The sequence below is a fragment of the Thunnus thynnus genome, chromosome 20, assembly GCF_963924715.1.
Source record: "Thunnus thynnus chromosome 20, fThuThy2.1, whole genome shotgun sequence".
Classification (NCBI taxonomy): domain Eukaryota; kingdom Metazoa; phylum Chordata; class Actinopteri; order Scombriformes; family Scombridae; genus Thunnus; species Thunnus thynnus.
The window spans coordinates 23495337-23501336 of record NC_089536.1 but is presented as its reverse complement, the minus strand read 5'-3'; the positions used below and the strand labels follow the sequence as shown (position 1 = coordinate 23501336).

The 6000-nt window shown below is 37.8% G+C and overlaps 1 long non-coding RNA gene across 1 annotated transcript; it reads right to left on the bottom strand.

The window, feature by feature from the left end:
- On the bottom strand, window positions 1-2574 carry LOC137172097 (uncharacterized). The gene is made up of 3 exons (XR_010924883.1): window positions 2164-2574; window positions 1208-1300; window positions 1-1115 (listed from the first exon to the last, which is right to left on the bottom strand). It is a non-coding gene; the product is annotated as an uncharacterized lncRNA (long non-coding RNA).
- Between the last annotated feature and the right edge of the window lie 3426 nt (window positions 2575-6000).

Sequence of the window (6000 nt, the reverse complement as noted above, 5' to 3'; positions counted from 1 at the left end):
CAGTGTTCCACTGTAACATCAGGAGGGAGAGGCAGATAAAGAGAGAGATATGTTTCTAATTTAGACTTTTAATAGGACAACAGAGGACATTACAGAGGGTTTCAATGGCCTCATTTAGGTGACAATTAATGAAAATTATAACAATGACAACCAATTGTTTGGATGTATTAAAATGTTTTATGCTGTTAAGAGCAGCTTCATAATTATAAGATACTATCAGTTGGCATGCAGACATCAGCAGCCAATACTAATAAACCTATATAAATAAAAACTATTAGTGCGTTCTAATATTCTCCAACTGCATTGAGTACAATAAAGCATATTATATAATACAAATGTAAACCAAGATTTAATCCCACCACCAAAATTCAGAACACTAACTTAAAAGTAACTATCACCATCAAACTGATCAATAAGTGTTTTTAACACATAGAGTAACAGTAGACAACCACTGACCGATAGATTGACAGATTGAAAGACTGGTATAAAATATATATATATTTAACTAGAATCAGGTAAGACATGCACACAAAAATACTGAACGTAAGTTTGTAAGTGATGTATCTCAGACATATATGGTCAAACTAATTTACCCTTTCAAAACAACTAGAAAGCACAGAGTAGATCTGCCAAAACTGCACAATGTTTAATTAGCTATTTCAAAATGTTTCAATCTGTGTCTGGCTCTACATCAGATACACTCACAGATAGACAATCATGAGACAGATTTTTTTATTTAATAACCATGAGTAAATGGTGAAAATGTTCAAAAATACCCGATCACTCAATCATTCATGATCTAATTTTTTTTTTTCTCAGGTTTCAAATATAAATAAATAAACAAAGCCTGTCTCAAACTGAAAATGTAGCCTCTTGGTAAATATGAGTATGAATTATAGAATTAATCTGACTTGTAATCATGTCAAACTGCAAACTGAGAACCACAACATTCGTGCTGCATTTCAACACTGAAGTTCTGTGTTAAACCGTCAAGACTGTGCAGGTTTCAGGCTGACTTACTGGTGTTTGGTGATCTGTTGGCAGGATCTGGAGAGGGACCCCAGACCAGGGGAGGACAGAGAGGGAGTAGTCCTCCCTCAGGGCTGATGGAGTCTCTGGGGGAGATAAAAATATTTAGATCACATTCAGTGATATAATATTTAATACATGCACTGACCCAAATAATAAATTATATTATATGACTGACTGAATTTGCTAACTGGTTGATGATGGCTGGCCTCCACAGCTTCAGGTCCTCCACTCTCTCTTCTTCATGTCTGCACCCAAAGCCTCCCTGGACCTGTTTCAGAACAGAAACAATATGGTGAAAAGAAAATGTGAAAAACAGCCAACTTAAACCAGTCATTAATGCAGCATCTCCCAAAACCTTATATCACAGCTACATTACATCACCTGAGAAGAAAAATTACAAATGTTTTAACTGAACAAACAAAGTGACCAACTTATGTAACTAGACACCAGGATCCTGCATTAGATAACCTAAGTTAATAATTAACGTCATAATGTTGTAGGTACCAGATTAGCTCGGCCTGCCAGATCAGCTCAGGGTCCTGCGTTTACAGACGACATCACACACATTAATGTACATTAATGAAAACAGTTAGCCATCTGTACACAAGATTTTTTAACTACTTTTTTACCAGTCCTAACCATCACAGTACAGAACTTATGATTCAGTGCATACAGTCGTAAGAAGAATACACTCCGTGACCCAAACAATTAACTGTCAAAATAGTTTAATAATCCACTTACTCTAAAATACACTTACTTATACTGTAGCATGTATGCTAGGACCCGCAAAATTAATTAATTCTCCAAAACAAGACATGCACTAACTCCACACAAACGAACATAACTCATGGCATTTTGTTAAGGACAATATTCTTAAATTAGATAAGTTAGCCAGTTAATGATAGCTGCGTAGCTAACATTAGCTAACAAACGAAGACCACAAGGATGTCTGTCCGCATACAGCTAGGACCCCAAGCCAATCTGGTGTTAGCACTATCCCTCATCAGCTGGTGGTTTTACAGGTTAGTGACACTGCCTAACAACAATAACCATTCATCAGATGTTACTTCTCAATTCAGGCCAGCATGCTGACTGATTTGGAAGTTACAAACATTAGAAACAAGGATTTACCACAACAGTTCATGTCTTCGTGGAGTTGAATCTCTGATCTCCGGTTGGTGCAGTGCTGCCTCTGAAGCGGAGCTGATGAGGCAGCTGTGTTTACCGGAGGAAACTCACCAGCTATCAGCCTCACACAGTTCTGGCTTCGACATCCCATCCTGAACACAAATAACATAACCCTCCTGTCTACAGTGAGTCCCTCTCTTCATCTGCACTAAGACTAGTCGCTGCTTTTCCTGCAAGGAAAGTGGACTTCAGGTCCTGACAGACTGGAATTTGTGCTGTCTCACAAACACCATTATTCACGATGATGAAAAATGACAAATGCAGAACAAAACTAGCAACAAAAAAAATACAAAGTCTCTAAATGATGACAGCTCAGACTCATTAGTAATTAGTACTGCACAGTGTACTGCAGCTGGGATGTGGAGAGGAACTCCCTACTGTGACGTAATATGACACATTGTTGAAAGGGCGCTGCTCAAAATGCTAACTTTTCCATCCTTTATATCTCGTTAAAGTAATAAAATCATACATTATCCTCTCACAGGATAATTTTCATGATACATAAACTGTAAATCCAGTAAAAAATTCAACCTGCAAGATGCTCTTTAAAGACAGAACCTATGAAGTATAGGATCTGATGACACAGTCTAGCCTCAGACAGACCACAAATAAAAATGTATTTGGGAGCCCTTGGTCGGATCATAAAATCAAAAAGTTATAAGTGCATCATCAGGAAGTTGCTCATACATTGCCAAGATTTTTATGATACCCTGAGATTACAGTATGATCTGTGACATTTCATCTCCACACATTAGATAGAGATGATCAGAATGGGAATGAATGAATCTTTAATGCCAGGTCCTCAAGCTGAAGTTAGTATACTGGATTGTCACTATCACTGACTTAATTCATAGCTTTAAGCATCGGAGTTCTTCTCAGAGGTGAGGGAAGTGCCGTAGTCAGCTAAACTGTGATATACAATATGTTGCTTCCTGTTTAAAGCTGAAAGACCGAGAAGTCTGCATAAACAATCATGATGCAATAACTCTGTTGCAGATAGGTGTCTAAGGTATTACCTTTATAAACTCTGCTTATATAGGCTCAGTCTTGTACTGTGAATTAAATAGTTTCAAACTTGAAACAGACTGAACTCACATAAGCCCCATTCTGACTGACTGTAGCAAAAAACAAACAAACCCCCCCCAAAACCGCAGGGTTGTCTGATAAGATGTCATATATCAAATTAGGCTTTTATAGAGTCATATATTCTTGCTCTGACTTGGCTGAGAGACATGATTGGTACCCAACCAATCATAGCCGCTGTCTTTCACAACCTGTGTGATGTCATTGCAGGGAGGTGCCAAGGAACAACTTCCAGGAACAAGAATGTAAACAAGCAATGGCGTCCGAAGTGGTGTGTATGGTGTGTGTGTATAATGTGACTGTCTGGTTGCCTTAGTGCCACTAACTTCTCAGTTTCACAGGTCCATCTCACAGCATGAGCACCACCAACATCATTCCTCTTTCTCTTCAGCATTTTTTTCACAGTTCTGCACAGAAGAGCACTCTGTGCACCTATCGGTCAATGTCACGGAAGACGTTGTGGAAGTTGTCATGCTTAGCAGAAGAAGGTAGAAAAATTCTGACATGCTAATCTTTTTGTCTGGACATCTTGAGGCGTCCTAGATGTGGCGTCGGTTGTCATCCACTATGACACGCTACACAGGATAAAACAATATATTGTCACGCCAGATGCCCATTTTCTGTCCCGATGGACTATATCTGTCAGGTCTGGTTCTTATGGGGCTGATATTGTGTTTGCATTCCTCAAACTTGACTTGCTAGATCGTATTTCATCATCTATCTGGCACTTGAAACCAGGGCTGCAACTAAGTTATTTTCATTAGTGATTTATCTGTCGGTTATTTTCATGATTCATCTGTTAATCATTTGGTTTATAAAATGTCAGAAAATAGTTTTTTTTTTAAATCATCATCCACCTAACGCCCAGTGTGACGTTTTTAAATGTCTTGTTTTGTTTGACAAACAGTCCAAAACCCAAAAATTACTTTTACTTTTTTTACTATTACATAAGAAAGCTGAACTCAGAAATGTTTTGACCTTTTTGCTTGCTTCAAAAGATTAATTGATTATCAAATGGCTGATTGACTAAATGATTAATTGACTAATTGATTAATCAACTAATTTCAGTTCTAATTGAAAAAACATGTCTTTTATTGCATGTTGTTAACACAGGAATGTCGTTCTAAACATCCACTTAGAATCAGACTGAACTGCAGACAGAAACAGCACCGTAACATCATCTCATTCTGAATGCTGATGCAATCGCTTACTGTAAAAAATAGGAAAACAACCTGACTGCACTACATAGCCAGTGGGTATGAATCTTAGAATGAACTGAAGGGAATGATTTGAACCAGGTGTGATTAATAGTGTACATTGTGTAGGTAAATATATCTGTATAACTTCTATTTATCTGAGTAACAACACATGCAGGCTGCTCGAAGGAATGAATGGTGGAGTTTATACCTGCTTCCATTATTTCCATGGTGTAGTGGCTTTTCTATTAGTCTAGTTCAAGCACATAGTAATGTAGTACACACTAGTGACTGATGACCACCTGAACACAAATTTGACATGGTGTGTGTGCTTTTTCCCAACTTAACGAGTTGAGGAGGATCACCTGAATGCTCCATTAAACAACTGACCTGCATGCAGGCTGTGATTTATGGGATATACCATATGAGTGCTGCAGAGAAGTCAGGCGGGAAAAAAGGATGTATCTCTCCCTGTCTAATTTTTTCCCTTTACACAGTTAAAGGACAGGTTCACAATTTTTCAAGGGTGTCTTAAAACAACAGCCAGGTGTCCAAATGAAATGAAACGTTTTTCTTGCTGTACTCATTGCTCCTGTTCGTACGGACCATTAGAAGATGCCTTCATAATGCACTTACAATGGAAGTGATGGGGGACAAAACCCACAGTCCTCTTCCTGTGCAAAAATGTATTTAAAAGTTTATCTGAAGCTAATATTAATCTTTTCAGTGCCAAAGTCTCTCTTTTTGTGACTATATTCCCACCGCAGCTCAACAAGGAAACACTGTCTGAGGAAATACAAAGAGAGAATTTGATGCTAAAACTAAAGACTAAAGACTGTAAATGATATCCACTGGATATGACTAACTCAGACTGCTGAAGCCTCATATAAGCTTCAAAATGACTGTGTAGACACACTGTGGATTTTGGCCTCCATCATTTACATTGAAAGCACATTTGAAGGGGATCTTTTTAATAACCAGTGTGAACAGGAGGAATGATTACAGTGAGGAAAACCTCTTTCACTGTTCATATGGACACGTGAAAACTGTGAACCTGCCCTTTAAGCCCTCAGCTCCCTGCTATTCCTCAAACTATTTCTTTTCAACAATGTCAAAATGTCAAAAATTTTGAAAGTTGCTGTTTTTCTCATTTTTTTTCACTAAGAAGTTTATAGAGTCAGCAGAGACTCCAGGTTTGCAATGGTGTCACATTTTTTCATTACCGGTATCCAGGTTGCTACTGATAACATATGATGTTGTGTTTTCCTGTTTGGCTTCATGGAGACATTGTCTCACTGTAAAAAAAATAATCATTTGATTTTGTCATCTTTAAATGATGCAATATTATATTAATATGCAGCTCAATCTGTGAGGTATGTAAGAAAAAGTTTAAAGCATCCATGCATTTAAGCTTAAAAATGGAACAGGGCTCATCAGTCCGTTATGATTTTCAGTATTCGGCCAAGAAATGTGAACTTTAGAGGATCCAGCCCCTGAAATT